Here is a 25,369-nt window from a genome sequence, read left to right as displayed (position 1 = left end):
CCAAGGAAGCTTCCTAGCAGGCTCGCGAGATGGCTGCGTTGACCGTTTGGGCGGTTTCCCTCCTCTCGAGCTCTTAATACGACAGACTTCATTAGTGGATGACTCTGGGTAAAGGGGAGGGAAATTACGATGGCCCCCTCGCAAAGGTTAGGAGCGCCTACCCCCAAAGGACTTCTGCATTTCAGTTTTGACAGCTGCTGTCGGCAGCTTGAGGGGAATGCAAAGCAAAGACCTGCTTCCAGCATCTTCCATCTGATCTGCGCCAAAGTGTCCAGAAAATGGGTAGGGTGATTTCCAGATTTGGGCTTCCGGGAGAGATTGGAGACAAACATTTCCTGTGATTATCAGAGGGTGATTCTCTTATCACCCAGCAACACAGTCGTCAAACCCCTATGTTCTTCGTACAGTCGTACCTTGGATCTCGAATGGCTTATTTGGCGAACATTTCAGCTCCCGAACAATCAAAAACCGGAAGTGAGTGTTCCGGTTTTCGAACTTTTTTTGGAAGCCAAACGTCCGACGCGGCTTCCAATTGGCTGAAGGAGCTTCCTGCAGCCAGTCAGAAGCCACGCTTTGGTTTCCGGATGTTTTGAAAGTCGAATGGACTTCCGGAATGGATTCTGTTCGACTTTCGAGGTACGACTGTATTTGGAACCGAGAGTGGGGAACCAGTTCAGTTTTAGACCCCAGTAAGAACCACAATAGGGATGCGGGTGGCGCTGTACGCCGGCTCCCTCAGCCAATAAAGCGAGATGAGTGCCGCAACCCCAGAGTCGGTCACGACTAAACCTAATGGTCAAGGGTCCCTTTATCTTTAAGAACCACAGTGGGATGCGGGTGGCGCTGTGGGTTAAACCACAGAGCCCAGGACTTGCCGATCAGAAGATCGGCGGTTCGAATCCCTGCTACGGGGTGTGCTCCCATTGCTCAGTCCCTGCTCCTGCCAACCTAGCAGTTCGAAAGCACGTCAAAGTGCAAGTAGATAAATAGGTACCGCTCCGGCGGGAAGGTAAACGGCGTTTCCGTGCGCTGCTCTGGTTCGCCAGAAGCAGCTTGGTCATGCTGGCCACATGACCCGGAAGCTGTACGCTGGCTCCCTCGGCCAGTAAAGCGAGATGAGCGCCGCAACCCCAGAGTCGGCCACGACTGGACCTAATGGTCAGGGGTCCCTTTACCTTTACCTTTAAGAACCACAATGGTGTGTGACTGTAGAAAAAGGGTGGCGGGGTGTCACAGGGCTGGGGGGCAAGTGTGGCATTCCTGTTTGACCCTTGGGACTCTCCGTAGGCTCCTCCCTCCCCCAGACCACGCCCTTTGCCAACTCTGCTCCACATCCTCAAGTGGAAATGCGCCTTGGAAGTATGATAATGCTCTTGCTTATCGGGATGGCAGGATGGAGAGGTGAGCATATATTAACGTGTGTGTAGGACCGCCTGGCTGCAATGCAGGCTATGTGCAAAGGTGAGGTAAAAAGGTAAAGGGACCCCTGACCATTCGGTCCAGTCGTGGCCGACTCGGGTTGCGGTGCTCATCTCGCTTTATTGGCCAAGGGAGCCGGCATACAGCTTCCGGGTCATGTGGCCAGCATGACTAAGCCGCTTCTGGCGAGCCAGAGCAGCACACGGAAACGCTGTTTACCTTCCCGCTGGAGCAGTACCTATTTATCTACTTGCACTTTGAGGTGCTTTTGAACTGCTAGGTTGGCAGGAGCAGGGACCGAGCAACGGGAGCTCACCCCGTCGCGGTGATTCGAACCGCCCACCTTCTGATCGGCAAGTCCTAGACTCTGTGGTTTAACCTACAGCGCCACCCACGTCCCTGCAAAAGTGAGAGAGAGAATCAAATTTGTTTCTCCGCCCTCTGTTGCCTCTAGCCACGCCTGTCACTATAAAGTGAAATTGCCACAAATGTGGTCTTCTGGCTGCAAAGAAGGGTTCCCAGCCTTGGCATTCTTAAATTATATTCTTGGCAGGACCATGTAAGTTACCTCCATAAATAAGTGTCTTCCCACCCAGGGCCGGCTGTGCCGAGGATTCCTGCATTGCAGGAGTTTGGCTTCGATGACCTTCTCAGTCCCTCCCAGCTCTACATTTCTATGATTCTATGTTCACTGGGACTGAAGGGAACTGGTGTCCATTATCTTCTGGAGCACTTCCCCCCCCCCCCATCTCTGCAATAAAGCCATTATAATGAGCCGTGAGCAGACTTGGCAAACCTTCAGCCACAGAAAATGTGAACATTTACAGTGGTACCTCGGGTTAAGTACTTAATTCGTTCCAGAGGTCCGTTCTTAACCTGAAACCGTTCTTAACCTGAAGCACCACTTTAGCTAATGGGACCTCCTACTGCTGCCGTGCCGGCGGAGCAAGATTTCTGTTCTCATCCTGAAGCAAAGTTCTTAACCTGAGGTAATATTTCTGGGTTAGCGGAGTCTGTAACCTGAAGCGTATGTAACCCGAGGTACCACTGTACCTGCTTCCTTTTTATTACTTTGTTTCCCGTTGAGCACCTGTTCCCGAAACAGCTCTGGGCAGCATAAACACCTCTTGGCGTCCAGCATTTCCAAACCGTTTTTCTGTTTATCCATAACATTCCTCCGATTGGTGCCGTGCTAGTGTTGCTCCTCTTCCTTTCGAAAATATTCGTTTTGGCATCGGCGCTCTAGATGCTGAGGTTTCCTTCTCACGTCACGCCCCGCAATCTCTTCCAAAGAGGCTCTGTGTGGAGCCTGACCGTTGGCTTCATCAAATTCGTGTCCTGCTTTCCAGACCCCCAGACCCCACCCCCGCTTCTCCCTTGGATGCTTCATGCAATGCACCCCATGGGCCCTCCAACGCAATCAGCATTTCCGCCTGGAAATGGGCACCGCGGACCAAAGCAGCACCGTTTCTCAGCTGCTCATTCTTGTTCGGCACGGAGGGATAATAATAATAATAATAATAATAATAATAATAATAATAATAATAATATATTATTATTATTTATACCCCACCCATCTGGCTGAGTTTCCATAATAATAATAATAATAATAATAATAATAATAATAATAATAATAATAATATTATATTATTTATACCCCACCCATCTGGCTGAGTTTCCCCAGCCACTCTGGGCGGCTTCCAATTAAGTGTTAAAAACAACACAGCATTAAATATTAAAAACTTCCCTGAACAGGGCTGCCTTCAGATGTCTTTTAAAGAGAAGATAGCTGCTTATTTCCTTCACATCTGAAGGGAGGGCGTTCCACAGGGCGGGTGCCACTACCGAGAAGGCCCTCTGTCTAGTTCCCTGTAACCTCACTTCTCGCAATGAGGGAACTGCCAGAAGGCCCTCGGAGCTGGACCTCAGTGTCTTGGCAGAATGATGGAGGTGGAGACGCTCCTTCGGGTTTACTGGGCCAAGGCCGTTTAGGGCTTTAAAGGTCAGCACCAACACTTTGAATTGTGCTCGGAAACGTACTGGGAAAACTGCTACTCAACTCCCAAGGTTTCCATTTCTCTCTTGGGTACCTTCAGAGGTGGGGAATATTGCACTAGGTTTTTTTATCGTGATTCTAGTGCTTATGTCTCTCTTTTTAATGATCCCTACGCAGTGCGGTTCCTGTTGTTGTGATGGAAAAGGCTTTTTGACCGCTATACTGGCATGTCATTCTAAATTTCTTGCACACTGGTGGACGCGGCATAACACAACAACGTCACTGGGTGATGTTGCTTCTCGCCCCCTCTTTCCACGCATGATTCTCCCCCCCCCCATTGAAAACCACAGGAAAGAACTGTACCACCCCAATGTTTGTCGGTTACTTTCACCATTTTCTGGGTTGAGGGGGAACAGAATTTTTTCCTGGAATCAAATAACATTGAGCATCAAACATGGGCTATGTTTCATTAGTTTTCCAGAAGTGGCTTCTAGGTCGTGTGAGAGCTCAAATGTAATGTGGAAATTAACCATTAAGGAAATGTTGGGGGAAATGGAATAAATGGTTATGTGAATGCAGGCCCCCTCCTTTTTGTCCTAGTGAACTCTTGTAAAGAACTCTTGTTTTGTCTTTGGCAGGGCTTAGAAAGTTCGTTTTTAAAAAGAATCTCATTCCAGTTCAGTATGTCCCAAAAGGATCTGATTCCAGTTCGACAGACACGCTTGGTTTACGTTCAGTTCACGTTTATCCAAATGACGCTCAGCACTCCTTTTTCCAGCACTTTTCCAAACGTTACATGCACACTGTGCTGAAGTATAAAATACACATAAAGAAGACATCAAAACACGCAAACACGGGTTTGTGAATGGTTTTGATCCCCCTGCAATTAAGATGGCTAAGCTTCAAGACCCAAAGAGTTTAAATTTTTTTAAAATGTAAGAAGTTAGAAGATGAACTGAAAAATACCCCAGAATGAACTTAATTCACATGTCGTTCACCCAGCAATTACGGGAACTGCTTCCAAGGGGTAGTTCAGATATTTTTATTTTTTTTAAAAAAAACTAATTCAGGGAACTTTATTAAACCAGGCTGGTGCATTGCAAGCAATGGCCTTAGATAGCTTTCTGCATTAAATCCTTTCTTTTCTTATCACACCCCACAGTCGGCTCCCACGGAGACAGCATGTCAGGTCCCAACATTTGCTTCTTCATGGCTGTGTTGGTGTGTGAGAGAGAAAGAGAGAGGCTGCTGGAGCACAAATGTTCTCTGCCTAAAACATTTCCAAAGCCTCAGGCCAGTGTAGGCTTTTGAAAATAACTTCCCTTTTGAGGGCAGTTATCAGATACCCCTGTGGGGTGAGCCTACAGCTGGTGTGCCAGGGTCCTAACCTAATCCTTCCTACGGAGGCCACAGGGTGCAATTGTGCCTCTGAGTATATTTCAAGGGGCAGCACCTGTTGGGTTGTGGCTGCTGGATGCCTTGGGAACCAAGGAATTTGATTGGGGGAAGCGTAAAGGAGTTGCTCCCTTTTGCCCCTTGTGTGTTTCTCCTGCCCTTCCTTTCTGCTTCTCGTTGTTGTTTAGTCGTGTCCGACTCTTCGTGACCCCCTGGACCGCAGCACGCCAGGCACTCCTGTCTTCCACTGCCTCCCCCAGTTTGGTCAAACTCATGCTGGCAGCTTCGAGAACACTGTCTAACCATCTCACCCTCTGTCGTCCCCTTCTCCTTGTGCCCTCCATCTTTCCCAACATCAGGGTCTTTTCCAGGGAGTCTTCTCTTCTTATGAGTATTGGAGTCTCAGCTTCAGTATCTGTCCTTCCAGGGAGCACTCAGGGCTGATTTCCTTCAGAATGGAGAGGTTTAATCTTCTTGCAGTCCACGGGACTCTCAAGAGTCTCCTCCAGCACCAGAATTCAAAAGCATCAATTCTTTGGCGATCAGCCTTCTTTGTGGTCCAGCTCTCACTTCCATACATCACTACTGGGAAAACCATAGCTTTAACTATATGGACCTTTGTTGGCAAGGTGATGTCTCTACTTTTTAAGATGCTGCCTACATTTGTCATTGCTTTTCTCCCAAGAAGCAGGCATCTCTTAATTTCGTGGCTGCTGTCACCATCTGCAGTGATCATGGAGCCCAAGAAAGTAAATCTCTCACTGCCTCCATTTCTTCCCCTTCTATTTGCCAGGAGGTGATGGGCCCAGTGGCCATGATCTTCGTTTTTTTGATGTTGAGCTTCAGACCATATTTTGCGCTCTCCTCTTTCACCCTCAATAAAAGGTTCTTTAATTCCTCCTCACTTTCTGCCATCAAGGTTGTGTCATCTGCATATCTGAGGTTGTTGATATTTCTGCTTCTCATAGGGCTGACCAAAAAGCAGCCCCCCCCCCCCCCCGGTTTTCCCATTTGCCAGGTGAAGAAGCTGGGCTTGGGAGTTTCGGAGGTGAGGATTGGCTGGTAGCTACCAAACCACTTTATTGAGAATAATAGCAGCAGTGGTAATAGTTTGGGGAGCGCCTCAAGAAGGGATGAAAGGTTCCCAGAGAGTTTCTTGGCCATTTTCCCCCCTGAGTGATTATAGCCCAGCTCTGGTTCCTCAGTGGAAAAGTTGGGCACCTCTGATTTATCCGTGCCGTGAATTTCGACACCAGAAATTCTCAAAATGGTGTTTGACCCAGCGCAGAGCTGCTTCCTTCCTTCAAGACAACTCCAAACTGCAACTCCCAGCAGGGCGTGGGGCGGTCAGGAAATAATTTGGTGTCTCTCCTGTAGCCGTAGAACATCTCTGGCGTTAAAACAGGTTCAGATTATAACGTTCTGCTTTCACTGCTGCAGGCAGTATGCCTCTGAAGGCCAGTTGATGGGAAGTGGAAGTGGGGGCAGTGCAGTTGCGTTCGGATTCTGCTTTCGGAGGCTCCCTAAACATCTGGTTGGCCCCTGCAGGAACAGGAAATTGGACTAGATACTTCTGAATCACATTTACTGGAAACCGCAGGACTAGATAAGTATTTAGGTCCTGCTTTCAGGCTTCCGAAGCATATCTGGTTGCCACTGTGAGAACAGGATGCTGGACTAAACGGACCATTGGCCTAATCCAGTACAGTGGTGCCCCGCAAGACGAATGCCTCGCAAGACGGAAAACCCGCTAGACGAAAGGGTTTTCCGTTTTGGAGGTGCTTCGCAAAACGAATTTCCTATGGGCTTGCTTCGCAAGACAAAAGCCGCTAATAGCGCTAATCCGCTAAGCCGCCAATGGGCTTGCTTTGCAAGACGAAAAAACCGCTAGACGAAGAGACTCGCGGAACAGATTAATTTCGTCTTGCGACGCACCACTGTATGCTGTTCTCATGTTATTGTACATTAATGCCACTTGTCAGATTTATTCTCCACTTTTTAGTGGAAAACGATAGCAGGCAGCTATGACTTCAGCTCCAGGAAATGCTTTGTTGCGCACCTGCTGTGGTGATAACCTTTTTTTATGGTTGCTGCTGTTTTGCTTATTTTATAACTGTATGCTAAATTGTTGTGATCTGCTCTGGATCATTATGGGAAAGGTTGGGGAGAAATCTGATAAATAAGTGCATGTGCTTCTGTGTATGTATATATATATATATACAGTGGTACCTCAGGTTACATACGCTTCAGGTTACAGACACTTCAGGTTACAGACTCTGCTAACCCAGAAATAGTGCTTCGGGTTAAGAACTTTGCTTCAGGATGAGAACAGATATCGTGCTCTGGCGGTGCGGCGGCAGCGGGAGGCCCAGCTAAAGTGGTGCTTCAGGTTAAGAACAGTTTCAGGTTAAGAACGGACCTCCGGAACGAATTAAGTTCTTAACCCGAGGTACCACTGTACACACACACACACACACACACACACACACACACACACACATTGATTTCCTTCATTGGAGGTTTTTGGTTGAATGGCACCTGTCAGGGATTCTTTAGGTGTGATTCCTGCCTTTCAGTGGCTGGACCTTGTGGTCCCTTCCAACTCCATGATTCTGCATATACTCTGTGATTCTGTATATATGGAGACACGGGTGGCACCGTGGTCTAAACCACTGAACCTCTTGGGCTTGCTGATCAGAAGGTTGGTGGTTCGAATCCCCGTGACGGAGTGAGCTCCTGTTGCTCTGACTCGGCTCCTGCCAACCTAGCAGTTCGAAAACATGCCAGTACAAGTAGATAAATAGGTACCACTGCGGCGGGAAGGTAAACGGCGTTTCTGTGCGCTCTGGTTTCCGTCATGGTGTTCTGTTGCACCAGAAGCTGTTTAGTCCTGCTGGCCACATGACCTGGAAAGCTGTCTGTGGACAAACGCCGGCTCCCTTGGCCTGAAAGCAAGATGAGCGCCACAACCCAATAGTCGCCTTTGACTGAACTTAACCGTCCAGGGGTCCTCTGTATATACACACATGTACACACCAATCCTACACAGAACTTGATAGTAATGTCCTATAATATACAACAAAGTAGTATCACACCAAGTATATCGCATACACTTTTATTTCCTGTAAGCACTAACATTTCATTTTTAGCATACCACTCCTCGTGCAATTACAAACTTCTTTATATTCTTACAACCCTTTGATTTTTATTGTGTTTCGCCTACACTCCTGCCCTACCCTACCCAGACGTAATGGAGATCAGTTGCAGTTTCTATTTGCTTTAATAGTGTTGTCATCTTTTGGCACATTCTTGAGAGTCTAGAGCTGTTGGGTTTTTTTATTTTATTTTTGTAAGCCTACAATGGGATAACGAATCAGTTTTGATGTAGTCAGCTTAACCGGTGTGTTTACTGTGATCACGGGACTGAAAAGCCCCCAAAAGTCAACTCCTAAATACCTTCATAGAAACTTAAATGCCATCTGTAAGCTTGTTCCTACTTTGTCACAGCGGCCAAACCAGTTTGGCCTGCCAGCAGCAACCCTGAAAATGGCACAACCGTGGGGGGGGGTGTAAATCCCCTTTTGACAAAATTCTGTAGCAGCTGCTACAGCCTCAAATCTTGCCCTCAATGCCATTTCAAGTCACCGTGTTACAGCAACATTCGTCCATCTTGAGTACCCAGATAGTGTTGGACTACAACTCCCATCATTCATAGCCAGCTATTCCCAGTGGTCAGGGATGATGGGAGTTGTAGTCCAACCGTATCTGTCGAGGTTGCAGAACGCTTCCGTGCATGACTGAATATTTATTTTATCTAGAAATGCTTTTAAATTGCTTAATGTTTCAAGATAGCTAAGCAACGTGCAAAAATGCAGCACAAAGACAATAAATGTTGGGGAAATGGGAGATAAAAATCAGTAAAACTGTCCTGTGCCCTTTTAAAAATGTGGCTCTCTTTTGGGGGGGGTGTTACTGGGTTTTTTTTTTTAATTTTGATTATATATATTGTTTTTATGTTGATCTTTTCTGTGAACCCCCCCCCCTTTGAACCCTCGCCATCGTTCCCGGACCCGTTCTTGGGGTTGGGGTTGGGGGAAGCTCGGGCCTCCCCTGCCCCCAGCCCGGCGAGCTTGGGGGGGGGGAATAATTTTTTTTCTTTATCTCTCCCCCCCCCAAAAAAATAAGTGCGCCCTATGGGCCGGTGCGCCCTATAGGGCGAAAAATACGGTAACTTGTGCTTTGTTGAGGTCAATCTGAGCTGCGTTTTGTAGGTGATTCTGTGGGCCCAGTGGTCTTCTATTATCAACATCCCCAGGCACATGTCCCCTTGATGGGAGTTGCAATCTAGTGTGGTTCACCACACCAGATGTAACACTAAAACCCTAGTTTGTTCGTCAAATTTATCAGTCGTTTATTTTTAAAACCCAAGGTTAACTCAGAAGAAGTGAACACATACATTAAAACTAGCACAGAACAAAGCATAGAAAAATCTAAAAACACATTCCTATTTTTGATGGGCAGGGCTAAAACGTTCCACCCACTCAAAAGCCAAAAAACCCAATGAAAAAGAAATGTTTTTGCCTCATGCCTAACGCTATGTAATGATGGTGCGAGGCGAGCCTCCGTACGGGAGAGCATTCCACAAGTGGGGAGTCACCACGCAAAAGGACCCGTCTTGTGTTGCCACCCTCCAGACCCCTGGAGGAAGGGACACACAAAGAAAGGCCTCAGGTGTTGCTTGCAAGGGGGCAGCTTATATGGGCAGAGGCAGACTATGAGGTATTGGGGTCCCAAGCCTCGTAAGACCTTACAGCGTTGTGTCCGCACCAAGTCATCCCATCTCCTGGGTCCAGAGATGTTTCCCAAGAACCACACGAATTGCATCTGGAGGGCCACAGGTTTCTCACCCTGGTTTAGCGAAATGAGAAAACCATGGTTCAGAAAACCATGATATTCTGAAGCTGGCCTGTTTCCATAAACCAGGGGTAGTCAACTGTTGGAACTACAGCTCACATCATCCCTATCCATTGACTTCAGATTTCTTGGGAGTCATAGTGCACAATACTCAGAAGGTACCACTTCGGCTATCCCTGCCCTAAACCGTGGTTAAGATTGACCATGGTTAACGAGGCTCATTTACACAGCCTTTTATCTTAGGTGTGGGTAACTAACTTGCATATCTTCTTTACCTTGCGGCAGATGCCAAGCTCTAATTGATGAAAATGTTCACTTGGAGTAAGATAATGCCTGACCTATAAGATCCATGAAGGGTGTATGTGTGTAAGCTTAGAAACAGCTGTGGGATGGGGATTAGGGTGGTGGGTGTTTTTAATCCTTTCCTCCTGTGTTATTGTCTCTATCAAAATGATCCCTCTTCCAGGTCTCTTAATTGCATTGGGGCTTGGTGTGGGGAGAACAAGCTCAAAATAGATACCTTAAAACAGCTTTCCCATAAGGCTCCTGCCTTGAGCCGATTCTTCATATTCCTGCAATTGCTTAGCTTTTAAAAAAAAGACCGTATTGTGTGTTACACATGATTTGGCGCTTTCTATAAGAACCTTATGTTGCCCTCTCTTAAGGGGTGTGCTAACTTCTGGAACTTCTTAATTTCTGAATTTACAAACTCTTGACAAGTTGAGAAACAGGATTCAGTTGTGCTTTTAAAAAAAAGCTCTATTTTCCCACTTCTTAAAGTATTTTCGAGTCTCTCTCTCTCTCTGTCTCTCTCTCTCTCTCTCTCTCTCTCTCTCTGTGTGTGTGTGTGTGTAAACGCTTTTCAAAGAGGCATCTTGTGTATTCAGATCCAAACGTTGCCTCCTGTTGCGCAAGTCCTGTAAGAAACATTTAGCGATTTCGTAGTAAAGGTGCTTTGATATCTCTGCGCAAGATTGAAAACTTTGTGAATACTTTATCCTCCACTGCCACATGCTGAGTTGTATTCAGTGAGAGGTTTTTGTGAATATTCTAATTATTTCAGTGTAATTATAACTACTTCTTTTTTGAGGGGGGCACAATGTTTGCTAAGCCTTTTTAAGCTGGGTTTCCTGAGATTGCACTTGGTTTAAACAAAGCGGCAGGATGGAATCAGTGAATAATACATATCAGAGCTGGGAAAACTTTGTGGTATAATGAAAGGTCTCCCTTGAGTTCTTTTATTTCCCTCTCCTTATTTGCTTTCCTCTGCTTCCTGTAGCAAAATACGCTCCTGTTTTTAAGAGAGGTTAATTAAATAGCTGGATCTGATACCATCCCAACTGGGGCTGGGACTTTTTATCAAAACCTGCGACCTCTTATCTAAAAAGCTGCCTATATTTCGGTAATACCTCTTCCCTCCTTGCGATGGAAAACGAGAGTTTATTCTAACAGTTGTTTTCTTTCTTTCTTTTGTGGTCTGATCTTTGAATACCAAGTATGCTTTTTACATCTTTTGGCCTGTGAAAGAACCGAATTCTCTCATTATCCCTAGTCATGACCCCCTGAATCTAGCAGGCCCAAACCGGAGGCTACAGGGTCAGCCGGTTGAGGGTTCAGGGATGGGAGCAGGCTGGGAAAGATAAGTGAGACCACTGTGTCAGAGCTTGTTGGACCAGGACCACTCAGAGAAACCTCCCCAACCATCAGGGCTTGCAGTCCAGACCGTCAACAGCCACTTCTGCTTAGGAACTCAAGGCAGTACAGTGGTACCTCGGGTTAAGTACTTAATTCGTTCCGGAGGTCCGTTCTTAACCTGAAACTGTTCTTAACCTGAAGCACCACTTTAGCTAATGGAGCCTCCTGCTGCCGCCGCACCGCCAGAGCCCGATTTCTGTTCTTATCCTGAAGCAAAGTTCTTAACCTGAAGCACTATTTCTGGGTTAGCGGAGTCTGTAACCTGAAGCGCATGTAACCTGAAGCATATGTAACCTGAGGTACCACTGTACAGGGAAAGAGGTCCAGGCCAGTTGGTTTGGCTCGCCAAGGCTCTCAATGGGCTGGAGCCAGGGCAGGATTTAGGTTTGATGAGGCCCTAGGGCCAGCAAACTTTTTCAGCAGGGGGCCCGGTCCACTGTCCCTCACACATTATGGGGGGCCGGACTATATTTTTTGGGGGGGGAAATTAACAAATTCCTATGCCCCACAAATAACCCATAGATGCATTTTAAATAAAAGCACACATTCTACTCAGGTAAAAACACCAGACAGGCCCCACAAATAACCCAGAGATGCATTTTAAATAAAAGGACACATTCTACTCATGTAAAAACACAGTGATTCCCGGACTGTCCGTGGGCCAGATTTAGAAGGCGATTGGGCCGGATCCAGCCCCCAGGCCTTAGTTTGCCTACCCATGCCATAAGCTACTGAAGGTAATGCGGTCCTTTATATGTCCATCTGTTCTTTGTCATCAGCAAATTGTGGCTGTTTTTTGTGTTGAATATATGCTATATGGTAATTTATGGACCCAAGAGGTATCTAAAGCCATTTGCACATAACAAAATACGTATTTTATCAAAGTAATTGTTGAACTGAAATACAATTAAGGAGAAGTATATTAATAGTGAAATTAGATTGCTGTTTTAGGGGTTGTTTTCAAAAGTCTGGGACGGAATAATCCGTTTTGCATTACTTCCTATGGGAAAGCGCGCCTTGGTTTTGGAATGCTTTGGTTTTGGAACAGACTTCCGGAACGGATTAAGTTTGAGAACCAAGATACCACTGTATATAGAAATGAGCAAACCAGTGATATTTTAGGGAGCAGGCTAGCAGGCAGGGCCCATAGGAGCCTACACAAAACACTGTTGCTGTATGTAGGTTTTATTTTATTTGTTTTTTTGTCTTATATTTTGGAAATGTACATCCAGGGTTTTTTTCCTTTAATATTTTTGGGGGGGCCCAAGAGAGTGGGGCCCTAAGCTAAGGTTACCATATATTTTCCAATGAATCCGGGAACACTTTTCAACTTCAATGGATTTTGTACGGGGACTGATTTGTAAATCCGGGGACTGTCCCTGGGAAACGGGGACGTCTTGTAACCTTACCCTATAGCTTGTTTAGCTTTTATACGTAAATCCAGCGCTGGCTGGAGCCCATCTGAAGACAGAGACTGCCACCCTTTGTCAGAGGAAGTCGCTTGCACCGAACTCTCTATGATCCAGCTGCCACCAGCCCATCCCTGTTGCTTTCTTCATTGATTCCAGGATCAGATCCAAACATGGCAGCCCTCCTGGTGCAGGGCAAGTCTCCTGGCCCCAATCCCACTCCTGCGTGGCTCATCCCTTCCTAGGGCTTACAGCCTCCAGGGGGAAGAGGGCTGTGCTTCTGGCTCCTCCTCCCCAACCTCTGCCCGTTTGGCAAAGATCTGAAGCCAAATATTTTTAGCCATTTCAGTTGTACCTTGGTTTGTCAAACGCCTTGGGAGTCGTACATTTAGGCTCCCCGACGGTCAGAAACCGGAAGTGGCTGTCCCAGTTTGCGAACGTTCTTTGGAACCCGAACGTCCGACACGACTTCTCCAGCTTCCGATTGGCTGCAGGAGCTTCCTGCAGCCAATCGGATGCCGCACCTTGGTTTCTGAACGTTTTGGAAGTCAGATGGACTTCCGGAATGGATTCTGTTCGACTTCAGAGTTACCACTGTATGCATTTGTGGCTTGCTTATGTGAAGTCACAGTAGCTGTATGGAGCCATTCTGAAGCAGCTGGTTTTCTTAGTTTTTAGTTTGTGTTTGGGTCTTAGCGGGAGAATTAAATAGGGAAGCATCCCAACATGTTTTAAGAGAAGAGTTCGCAAAATGCCATGACATAACTTTTTTTAAAAAAAATTATGTCCTCCAAGGTAGTTTTTGTGTGTTTTTTTACTAACCAGAAACTGCTACCACCCCTTTCTGAAATGCAGTGCTCAGACCTTTTTATATTTTTAAGTTGAGCAATGGTGTGAATGTTGAAATAAGACCCACTGGGTGTTTTGAATATTGTGGTGTGCTGTTGTTTTTCAAAGGTCTGAAGAGAGAACCTGTAGTTCCTCTTTGGATATTCCATTTCTCTCCTTGGGTTTTGAAAACACGTGTAAAAATAGATCCAGAAAATGACTTAAAGAGAACATGGCTTTTGATGAAGCTTGCGTCTTTGACGTACCAAGTCACCAGAGCTCGAATTGGGAGGGTGAGGAAGTTTGGGGGTGGTGCTTAACGAAATCTACTTCTGCTGAACTCCTCCCAATTTTATCCAAATTTAATTGGTGTTTTAATGGTTGAAAACGGTCCTTGAATTCATAATGATGAAGGGCAATGTCTACTATATATTTTGGAAAGTGGTTTCTCTGTCAATCTGGCCGTTGGTTATCTGTACATTCGAACACCTTACGAAATATTGTTGTCAAACCTGGCGCGAGAATCCCTGAGGTGGGAGCAACACTCTTCATTGAATCAAGATGAAAGACCAAAACGTGACAATTTGACTTCACCCAATTTTTGGCATGATGTGTCCAAACTCACAAATTATGCTACCCGTTTAAGAAACACAATTTTACTTGGTTTCTAAAAACAACAACTACTACCAGGCAGCTCAGGGCAGTGTGTGTGTGTGTGTGTGTTAGAGAGAGAGGGGGGGGGAATATCTGACAGGCATAGTACACAGGGAAAAGATTTGGAATTTGCAATAGGCTGGTCTGCAACCAGACCAGTCATAGCAAGAAAAAAGAACTCTGATACACCAGTTGCCATCTTGCAATGAAAACTCATGGGCTTATAGCACTGTTGACAAAGCCTTCATATTATAACAGATAGATTGAAGGCTGTGCACCAAACAGATTGATTGCAAAATGAGGTTAATTATTGGAATGTAAGATTCCGAGACGATCTACAACCTTACATTTTATCTTCACTCATACAATTTGACATTTTGCTTAAATTATAATAGTAACCATGGACACCTACTGTGTACATAATGTTCTTTAAGCCATAGTTGACTTTTGTATATGGATACATGACATTATAAAGTTGCATTTATATTTCATGTTTTCATATATGTGTTTGTGTGGTTGAGAATGTTTCCACAAGTACGTAAATCTTAATTGTCCTGGCACAACATATACCACATCAACCCCCTTTTCTCTTTGTTTGCTTTTTGGTGGTTTGTTGGCTTGACAACAAAGAGAAAAAGGAAGACCAGGTTGTGTCAAAGGTATCTTTTTTGGAGATGCGGATAAAGAAAGTGTTTCTTGGTGCACAGTTAAAATATGGAATCTGCAACCAAAAGAGACATCAACTTGGATGGCTATACCAAGAGGGTTGTTGTTGTTTAGTTGTGTCCAACTCTTTGTGACCCCCTGGACCAGAGCACGCCAGGCACTCCTGTCTTCCACTGCTTCCCACAGTTTGGTCAAACTCATGTTGGTAGCTTCGAGAACACTGTCCAACCATCTCATCCTCTGTCGCCCCCTTCTCCTTGTGCCCTCAATCTTTCCCAACATCAGGGTCTTTTCCAGGGAGTCTTGTCTTCTCATGAGGTGGCCAAAGTATTGCAGCCTCAGCTTTAGGATCTGTCCTTCCAGCGAGCACTCGGGACTGATTTCCTTCAGAATGGATGGGTTTGATCTTCTTGTAGTCCATGGGACTCTAAAGAGTCTCCTCCAACACCATAATTCAAAAGCATCCATTCTTCGGTGATCAGCCTTCTTTATGGTCCAGCTCTCACTTCCATACATCACTACTGGGAAAACCATGGCTTTAACTATACGTACCTTTGTTGGCAAGGTGATATCTCTGCTTTTTAAGATGCTGTCTAGGTTTGTCATTACTTTTCTCCCAAGAAGCAGGCATCTCTTAATTTCGTGGCTGCTGTCACCATCTGCAGTGACCATGGAGCCCAAGAAAGTAAAACCTCTCACTGCCTCCATTTTTTCCCCTTCTATTTGCCAGAAGGTGATGGGCCCAGTGGTCATGATCCTAGTTTTTTTGATGTTGAGCTTCAGACCATGTTTTGTGCTCTCCTCTTTCACCCTCATTAAGAGGTTCTTTAATTCCTCCTCACTCTCTGCCATCAAGGTTGTGTCATCTGCATATCTGAGGTAGTTGATATTTCTTCCGGCGATCTTAATTCCGGCTTGGGATTCATCCAGTGCAGCCTTTCACCTGATGAATTCTGCATGTAAGTTAAATAAGCAAGGAGACAATATACAGTGGTACCTCGGGTTAAGAATTTAATTCGTTCCGGAAGTCTGTTCTTAACCTGAAGCAGCACTTTAGCTAATGAGGCCTCCCACTGCTGCCTCACTGCTGCTGCACGATTTCTGTTCTCATCCTGAAGCAAAGTTCTTAACCCAAGGTACTATTTCTGAGTTAGCGGAGTCTGTAACCTGAAGCATCTGTAACCCGAGGTACCACTGAACAGCCTTGTTGTACTCCTTAACCAATTAATCAAGAGGGTTAGACAACCTCATTGGAGATAAGCTCATCAATAGTTGCTCACCAGTGGGTTTGTCCTACCTCCTCTGTCGGAGACAGGAGTGCTTCTGAATGCCAGTTGCTGGAAAACAGCAGGGGCAAGAGTGTTGCTGCGCTCATATCCTGCTTTGTGGGCTTCCCATAAGCATCTGGTTGGTCACTGTGTGACCAGAAGGCTGGATTTAGATGGGCCATTTGCCTCATCCAGCAGCGCTCATTTTATGTTCTTATGCTGAAGGTCCCAGATAGAGAGGAGGACAAGGAGGAGATTATGTTGTCAGAGATGCTCAAGTCCTTCCTTGTAGAATGAAGCTGCAAGGAAATGTAGTTTTGCTTTCATAGAATCATAGAGTTGAAAGAGACCCTGATGGTCATCTAGGCCAGTGTTTCCCAACCTTTGGTCTCCAGCTGTTTAGGGACTACAATTCCCATCATCCCTGACCACTGGGTCTTGCTAGCTAGGGATGATGGGAGTTGTAGTCCAAAAACAGCTGGAGGCCAAAGGTTGGGAAACACTGATCTAGGCCAAGCCCCTGCAGTGCAGGAGTCTCTCTAGTAGATCGTGTTTCCTGCTTGGCAGGGGGTTGGACTCGATGGCCCTTGTGGTCTCTTCCAACTCTATGATTCTATGATCTCCAGGCTGCTTCATAAGTAGTTCAGCTTTTGCAGCAGATAATGAAAGGGGTAGTCACAACAAGGTTGGCATGCACTTTCGGGACTGCAGATATATTAAAAAGCAACTCAGAAAAGCTTGGAAAACCAAGCATGGATTTCAAGGAGGGAGGCACCATGGTGGAAATCTCATTTACTGATTAGATTCTCCTTGGGTTGCAAAACAGAAGCGTTTAATTGCCATTAAACAGAAGCGCATTTCTAATCCGTTCCCTCTTACCAGGAAGACACACTCTGTCCTTAGGAGTATTCACGCTAATCATGCTTGGGCTTCCTCCAGAATTTTAAGAAGTATAATTAGGAATCCTGGCACTAACCTCGTCATTTTTAATATGCAGCTGTTTTTGAAAACCCAAATCCTTCCAGTGGCAGAGAGATAATATAGGATGCTGGCTTATATGGAATCAGACCGTTCCACGGTTTCAAGCAAGGGTCTCTCCCAACCGTATCTGGAGTTGCTAGGGATTGAACCTGGGAACAGAATTCTGCTTGTAAAGCAGCTGCCTTTACCATTGAGCTACAGCCCTTTCCCTGTAATATCTGAATACTTTCAGCAAATGCTGCCCATTCATGCATATATGTTGTTATTTATTCATTTAGTCGTGTCCGACTCTTCGTGACCCCATGGGCCAGAGCATGCCAGACACTCCTGTCTTCCACTGCCTCCCCCAGTTTGGTCAAACTCATGCTGGCAGCTTCAAGAACACTGTCCAACCATCTTGTCCTCTGTCGTCCCCTTCTCCTTGTGCCCTCCATCTTTCCCAACATCAGGGTCTTTTCCAGGGAGTCTTCTCTTCTCAGGAGGTGGCCAAAGTATTGGAGCCCCAGCTTCAGGATTTGTCCTTCTAGTGAGCACTCAGAGCTGATTTCCTTCAGAATGGAGAGGTTTGATCTTCTTGCAGTCCATGGGACTCTCAAGAGTCTCCTCCAGCACCAGAATTCAAAAGCATCAATTCTTCGGCGATCAGCCTTCTTTATGGTCCAGCCCTCATTTCCATACATCACTACTGGGAAAACCATAGCTTCAACTATACGGACCTTTGTTGGCAAGGTGATGTCATGCATATATACCCAGATGTTAAGCATGATGCTGTTGTGGCCTGCAGACTGAAAACAAAGGATGGCTTAACTTAGTGGGGAACTATGCAATGCACACATCTTCCCCAACCCTTGAGCCAGTATACGTCTCCTGCCCTAAATCTGGTACCTATTTTTAACTGATGGTCTTTTTTTCAGCTTTCGGGGTTCTCTCTTGCCAGATACTCTTTGGGAAGGGAAGGAACGTCTCCAAGCAGGATTTCTCTTAATCTCTGACCTACTGAGAGCATGTTGCTGGTGTTTGGTTTTGGCGAGTGGGTGATGGTTGCACAAACAGTCCAATAAAAACACCGTCCGTTGACTCTGTACAGGTTTTATGAGTCTAGCAAGTTACCCAAGTCTGGAGAGCCTTGTGGCACGTTTACATTAGCACTGCTTTTCACCCACTTAATCCAGTGCCTTGCTAGCTACAAAGGTGTTCATTATAACCTCTCTCTCTAGTGCTGTCTTCAGTGGCTAATGAGATTTTTGGAAGCTGGGACAGGGAGCCATAAATGGGGGATGGGGAGTATTGTTCCTTGGGATTTAATAATTCACACTAACTATTACTAGCAGCTTCGTCCCCGGGGTTGCTTGGGAATTCTAAGAAGCCACAAAAAACAAAAAAACCCAGCTTTGAAACCAGCGGTTAAAATCAGTGCAGTTCTGAAAGATTCACCAGCTTTATTCAAAATGGCATCCGGCTGCATCCAAACATAGACTTGTTCTCAGGAAACATTGTGCCGAATTTCTGAAATCTTAAGAGGTGTCCAAATGCATAGCAAAGAAATAAATAACTTTCTGAAAGATAGTAGTAGATGGAGAAACGTGATATGTATAATTTATTAGACGTTCTTTACTACTAAAACTGCTCTTTACTGCTAAATCAGAGCAAATAGCAATCCCCAGAAAACCCGAATTGCCATTTGTTCCAGTGTATCATCCTAAAACCAGTTTGAAGTTCATATTGTGATACCGGTTTCATAATTTTTGACCTGGCAATTTATCACCAATCATGGTGTGTGTGTGTGTGCACGCGTGCGCTGTGCTGTGCAAAAAATTGCAATGTGGGAAAAACCATGAAGCCAGACAATGCCTCTACATAGCTCCATCCTTATTTCAGACATCACAATATATCAGTATATTGTGATGTTTACCTGGTGGTATATAGCGATGTTGAAAACTAGATATTGCCAAGCCCTAGTTCCAATTCAGCGTTAAAGAGCAGGTTTTCCTGAGGAAAGTGGGGTGGGGAACACCTCAGACAGAGTTTTAAAACATGGACCCATGCCTAGAAAAAGTGGGGCATAAGGTAAGTGTGGCTGGGCCTATAAACCCACAAGGACCAGTAAGGTCAGCTTCCATATAAGTGATGGGAAATCCTTTCTCTCGGGTAGCAAAATGCCTTAGGGACACCATGCATTTAAAGCAGTATCACTTTAAACAGTCATGGCGTCTCCCAAAGAATGCTGGGAGATGTAGTCTGTTAAGGGTTGCTGAGAGTTGCTAGAAGACCATTCCTCCCATCACAGAGATAGATTTTCCAGAGTTCTTTTAGCAATCAATCCCTCTTCACTGGGAATTCTGGAAATTGCAGCTCTGTGTGGGGAATAGGGGTCTGCTGACAACTTTCAGCACCCTTAAGAGACTTGCTCCCAGAATTATTATTCGGTACAAAATCACTAGGCAGAGAGAGTTCAAAATGTGTGTGAGAGTGAGAAGCAGGGGAGAATCGGCACGCTTTGGTTCATTTAAAAATAACATAGAGCAGCTTTTGCAAAATCGATGTCCTTCAGAAGATTTAAATATAATGGCCAGCTGTGGTCCCAAACATCTGGAAGGGGCACCAGGCTGGTACAGATGGCCGTGCCAGTTTTCTGGGCCTAAGTTCAGTCCTTGTTAGCTCAAGAAATGGCAAATGTTTGCAAGAAGCTCTTGAAACGGTGAATGTTGCTCTTATAACTGAAAAAGTCTGCAGAATTAGGGCTAAGGGGAGATAAATTGGTGTTGGGGTAGGGGAGAGGGGAGAGGCAGAGGAGTTGAAGCAGAAGATTTTGGGGGATGATGGCCGATCCAAGGCCTTGTTTAGTGTATGAGAGAACCATAACGTCAGCGGCACGAAATCCTGATTTGTGCATACAAACCCAAGTTCCACAGCCCCTTCAGTGATACGCCAAGGTAGCACATGCCTACAGCTTCTCCCTCAGCAGCACATTCCTATAATCCCCTCAAAATGCAGCCCTTGGAGAATATGCTGCATCGAGGACCACATTGAAATAGGTTTGGTAAGGTAGATAATTGCCCCTCGCTCCACCTCCCAGATCTTTTTCCTTCCCTGAGACTCAATATGGGTTATTTTGCTGATCTTATAGCAATATTGGACTGATTTCTTAGACAGTCTTCTTTTATTTCTCTCTGTCTCTCTCTTTTCTTCTCTTACTTTTTTTTTAATGGACGTTTCGATTTTGATTGCAATTTTTTAATTGCATTTAACAGTGATCCCCCGCTGGTTCTTCCTTCAGCATCTCTACCAGCTACGTTCTATTGATGGCCTGTTGTGATTTCAATGGAACATCCTGGGAGGGACCTGGCACGACGGGCACCATTGGAAGGCGGTGCCTTTTAGCCCAATGTACCTGGCATGGTAAGCGGCAACAAAGCAGGGTTTGCCTGCTATTCTTAAATGCTCGGGGGCTTGACTCACGCAGCAAGGGGGCCGCCTTCCTTCTTTCTCCCTCCCTCTCTCTCTCTCCCTCCACCCCACACCCCGCTTCTTTGACGCAGCTTTTGCACCAATTAGCCCTGCTTCTTCCTCTCTTTCCCCTTGGCATGCCTTTGCTTCACCTGAGCAAAGATCTCAAGGCTTTGTTGAGCTTCTGTCTGCCTTCCCTGAGCTCCCCATGTGTCGCGGGGCCTCCTTCCATTGAGATGCTCCTTTGTTCCATTTGCATAGCGCTTCCATGTCTCGTTGGCTTGCTGTTCGTCTGTTCAGAGTGGGATGGGGAAACCTTTTTTTTCCAGCCTGAGGGGGGCGCGTTCCCTTCTGAGCAGCCTTCCAAGGCCCACATTGCCTGTGGCGAACGGGGCCAGGGCAAAAGTGAGCATCTGTTTTACCTCTGTGCAGGAGGGTAGTTTCTACACAAGTGTTTCTCAAACTTGGGTCCCCGACTACTGTTGGACTACACGCCCATCATCCCTAGCTAGCAGGACCTATGGTCAGGGATGATGGAAGTTGTAGTCCACCAGCAGCCGGGGATCCCAAGTTTGAGAAACACTGTTCTGCACCCTCTAACACACCCCTCTCTATCCCACATCCAGAGTGCTCAGACCAGCCTAGCTTCATGCAGTCTCACAGTTTAGGGGAGTTAGAACAATAAAACAATGAGATAAAACAATAAATTAAAACAACAAAACGAAGCACTAAAAGGAGTTAAGAAATAAAATGGAAGAGAGGCTAAAAGCAAATGCTAAGGGTTGGTTATAGAGCAGAAACTTGCCGTAGAGTTGGCCTTAGAGCTCAAAACCCCCATCCAGACAAGCAAAAAATGCCAGTTCCAAGAGCACACTCCATTCACCCCACAAAAGCTCAAGGGGGCTGTGAAGCAGAGCTAGTGAGGGGTGTGGCCTGGAGAGGGTTCCAAGGGCCACGTTGAGAGACCTGGAGAGCTGCATTTGGCCCCCGGAGCCTGAGGTTCCCCACCTCTGTTGTAGAGCAGAGGGTGATTGGATGTCAAGCTTCCAGGATCTACTTTGTTTTTACTCATGATGCAAAACAGGTTAAGGTGTGTGTTTACATGTTAAGGTCCACAGTGCCTACTTAGCTCAGGAACTTGTTTTGGGGGTATGAACTGAGCTCACGGTCCTTCCACATGCTCATCCACTCCTGGTGCTTCTTCCGCAATCCCCCAAAAGCAACCACAAATGGTATTCAACCAAGTTCTACTCAGAAGAGACCCATTTGAAAATAGTGGGCCTAACTTAGGCCACCTTCACACCATACATTGAAAGCGCTGTGATGCCACTTTAAATAGTCTTGGCTTCCCCCTCCCAAAGAATTCTGGGAGCTGGAGTTTGTTAAACATGCTGAGAGTTGCTAGGAGACCCCTATTTCCCTCACAGAGCTACAATTCACAGAGTTCCCATTGAATGGGATTATTAATCCACTCGTGAGAATTGTAGCTTTTGTGAGGGGAATAGGGATCTCCTAGCAACTCTTGGCACCCTTAGCAAACTACAGCTCCCAGAATTTTTGCAGGAAGCCATGACTGTTCAAGGTGGTATGAAAAAGGCCCTTAGCGGCACTGGATTACCCAATGAGCAAGATTAAGCAAGTGCTCAGGGCACCAGCAAAGCACGGGCATGAAAGAAAGGTTTTTTTAATATATATTTTTAAGGATTTGACATTTGTTATTTCAAAAGGAAGCATCAAAATAGTTTTCATGGGGAAAATCAGAACTATTTTTAGACTTCCACTACACAATTTTATTTTATGGGTTAGTATTGTTTTTATTTCAAATTACTTGAGGGAGCATTATAATCCTTTCAGTGCATAGGGGCTCTAAAGGTCTTAAATCTGGATGTGGGCCTTAGCCATGTTCATTATTTTCAATGGGTCTACTCAGAATAAAGCAGCCCAGATCAGCATGTTCAGGCTAAACCATTAACTATGCTTTGCAATGTGCAAACTGGGCCAGCATGTCTCTTAATCCCATTGCATTTTTAGCACACACAAAAAGGATCCTCAGTGGAAGAGAATCTGTTGCAATTTCTTCCACGAGAAGAAAGGAGCTGTTGACCTCCTGGCTGTTTAACAATGATAGCTGACCTAATCATTCAAGAGGGCCAAACTGCATGTCAATTTTAAGTGTGCATTTTTAAAAGCACACGGGCCACTATCTTTCCCAAAATTGTTTTGGCAGAAAAGGAGATTGGTATAGAGGCCCTAGTCTGGGTTGGATTCATAATGCACAGAGAAAGTTATCTCTTCCCGCAGAGACTCGCACTCTGAAGGTCCTCTTGGCAGCAACTGGGAAGTGGTGGTGGTGGCAGGAATAGCAGCTTGGAGAAGGATAGAGGATTGTTGACGGGGAAATGGTGCAGGAAGAAAAGAGCTAAGAAGCAAAATGCCCTCCCTGCAAGCCATCATCCAAGGCCTTACGCAGCTGCTTTTTCTGAAAAAAAAGAGAACTGTTGTTGTTGTTGTTTTTAAAATATGCCTGACGTATACTTCAGCTCTTAAGTTTTACACATTATGCCTCTGAACGTCATTTTCTGGGAATCGCAAGTGGGGAGAGCACTGTTGTGCTTATGTCCTACTTTCAGGCTTCCAGGGGGGGCATCTGGTTGGCCAGGGTGAGATGCCAGGTTAGGTGGACCCACTGGCTTGAGGAGGAGAGGGCTATTGATGGACACTAGCCATGATAGTAGGGACGTGGTAGGTGCTGTGGGTTAAACCACAGAGCCTAGGTCTTCCTGATCAGAAGGTCGGCGGTTCGAATCCCCGCGACGGGGTGAGCTCCCATTGCTCGGTCCCTGCTCTTGCCAACCTAGCAGTTCGAAAGCACGTCAAAGTGCAAGTAGATAAATAGGTACTGCTCCAGCGGGAAGGTAAATGGTGTTTCTGTGCGCTGCTCTGGTTTGCCAGAAGCGACTTAGTCATTCTGGTCACATGACCCAGAAGCTGTACGCCGGCTCCCTCAGCTAATAAAGCAAGATGAGCGCCACAACCCCAGAGTCGGCCACGACTGGACCTAATGGTCAGGGGTCCCTTTACCTTTAGCCATGATGGTTATACTCTGCCTCCATGGTCGGAGGCAGTTGTGCTTCTGAATCCCAGTGGCTGGAGACCACAGAAAGGGAGAGTGCTTGGATCCTGCTTGGAGGTTTCCCACAGGCATCTGGTGGCCACTATGAGAACAGGATGCTGGACTAGAAGGGCCATTGGCCTGATCCAGCAGGCTCTTCTTATCTTCATCTAGGACTGCCTTATACCAAGTGAGAACACTGGTCCATCCATCTCAGAATAGTCTACATTGACCAGCAAAGGCTCTCCAAGGTTTCTGACAGAGGTCTTCCATCAGCTGGACATGCCATTGAGGATTGAGCATAGCACCTTCTGCATGCACAGCAGATGCTCTGCCGCTGAGCTGCACCCCTTTCCCCTACGGGACTGCACAACAGACACGTTTGGAGGGTTTGCTTCAGTTGTTGGGCACAGGCATTCCGCTTAACATTGCAGGCATCAAAGCATCAGACTCCCTTTCTATTCCCCCTCCCCTTCTTCTGGGCACATATTCCTTGCCTTGATCTTTGTAATGTTCTGGGCACCACTGTAAGCGCAACGTGACTCTCCTTTTCCAGGAGGGAGAAGAGGATGCAGGGAACGGGAAGCGGAGCCAAAACAATTTGGCAGAGAAATAGTGGGCACAGTGTTTTTTTCTTTAGTCAGCAAATTGCATGGCAGGCGGCCACTTCAGCCTTCCCCTGCTTCTGAAAATGAGGGTTGCTGTCGGGCTTCGCTCACCCTGGGCATGCTGCGTGGCGTTGCTTCGGCGTTGCTGTTTGGTGTTTTGCTGTGCAAAGATTGAGGGACGACTTTTGTGCCTGGAATGCAGAATCATGGAATTGTAGCTTTGGAAAGGGACCCTTACAGGTCAACAACCCCAACCTCCTGCGATGCAGGAATCACAGCTAAAAAAAACCCCTGACAGGTGGCCACCCAACTTCTGTCTAAAAACCTCCAATGAAGGAGAGTCCATCGCCTTCACAGGTAGTCTGTTCCAGTGTCAAAGAGCTCTTACTGTCAGAAAGTTGTTCCTGATTTTTAGGCAGAATACCTTTCTTGTCATTTGAATCCATTGGTTCAGGTCCTTGCCTCTGGAGCAGCAGAAAACAAGCTTGCTCCATTGTCCATGTGGCATCCCTTCAGATATTTGAAGATGGCTGTCATATCACCTCACCTCCCCCAAGTTAAAACATACCTCAACCGTTCCTCATAAGATTTGGTTTCACTCTGGGTCAACTTGGTCACTCTTCTCTGCCTTATTCCAAGTTAGATCTGAGTCCATCTAGCTCATTGTTGTCTACAGTGATTGACAGCCACTCTCCAGGGTTTCAGACAGGGCACTCTCCCAGCCCTACCTGCAGATGCTGAGGATGGAACCTGGACCTTCTGTATGCAAAGCAGACACTAACTCAGAGCTATTGCACCTTCCCCAGTTCTGGCCAAAGTTTCCCCATCCCCAGTGTAAACGAACACTGAAATTTTAGCTTGCAGAGGGATAGTCAGATGTGTTCTGCAACAAAATTTTGCAGTGTGTCCTCACCTCCGAGCAGGAATGGTTCAGTTGGGAGTTGCAGCCAACCAGTCTTGGACCTCTCCCAAGAGAA

At 46.2% G+C, this 25,369-nt stretch overlaps 1 protein-coding gene across 11 annotated transcripts in view; it reads left to right on the top strand.

The window, feature by feature from the left end:
* HIC2 (HIC ZBTB transcriptional repressor 2) overlaps positions 1-25,369 on the top strand; it is a 144,804-nt gene that overhangs the window by 100,614 nt on the left and 18,821 nt on the right. For 3 of the 11 annotated variants that reach the window (XM_081842791.1, XM_081842792.1, XM_081842793.1), the window contains exon 3: positions 20,503-20,624. The exons of 4 other annotated variants lie outside the window; for them this stretch is intronic. The gene's annotated coding sequence lies outside the window, so the exon portion shown is untranslated. Of the gene's footprint in view, positions 1-20,476; positions 20,625-22,116; positions 22,474-25,369 lie in introns of those variants that run through there. 4 more of the 11 variants (XM_081842785.1, XM_081842788.1, XM_081842789.1 and 1 more) reach the window with 2 other exon arrangements.

Source organism: Podarcis erhardii (assembly GCF_964252035.2).
Source record: "Podarcis erhardii genome assembly, chromosome: 15".
Lineage (NCBI taxonomy): Eukaryota > Metazoa > Chordata > Lepidosauria > Squamata > Lacertidae > Podarcis > Podarcis erhardii.
This window is presented reverse-complemented; position numbering and strand designations above follow the sequence as displayed.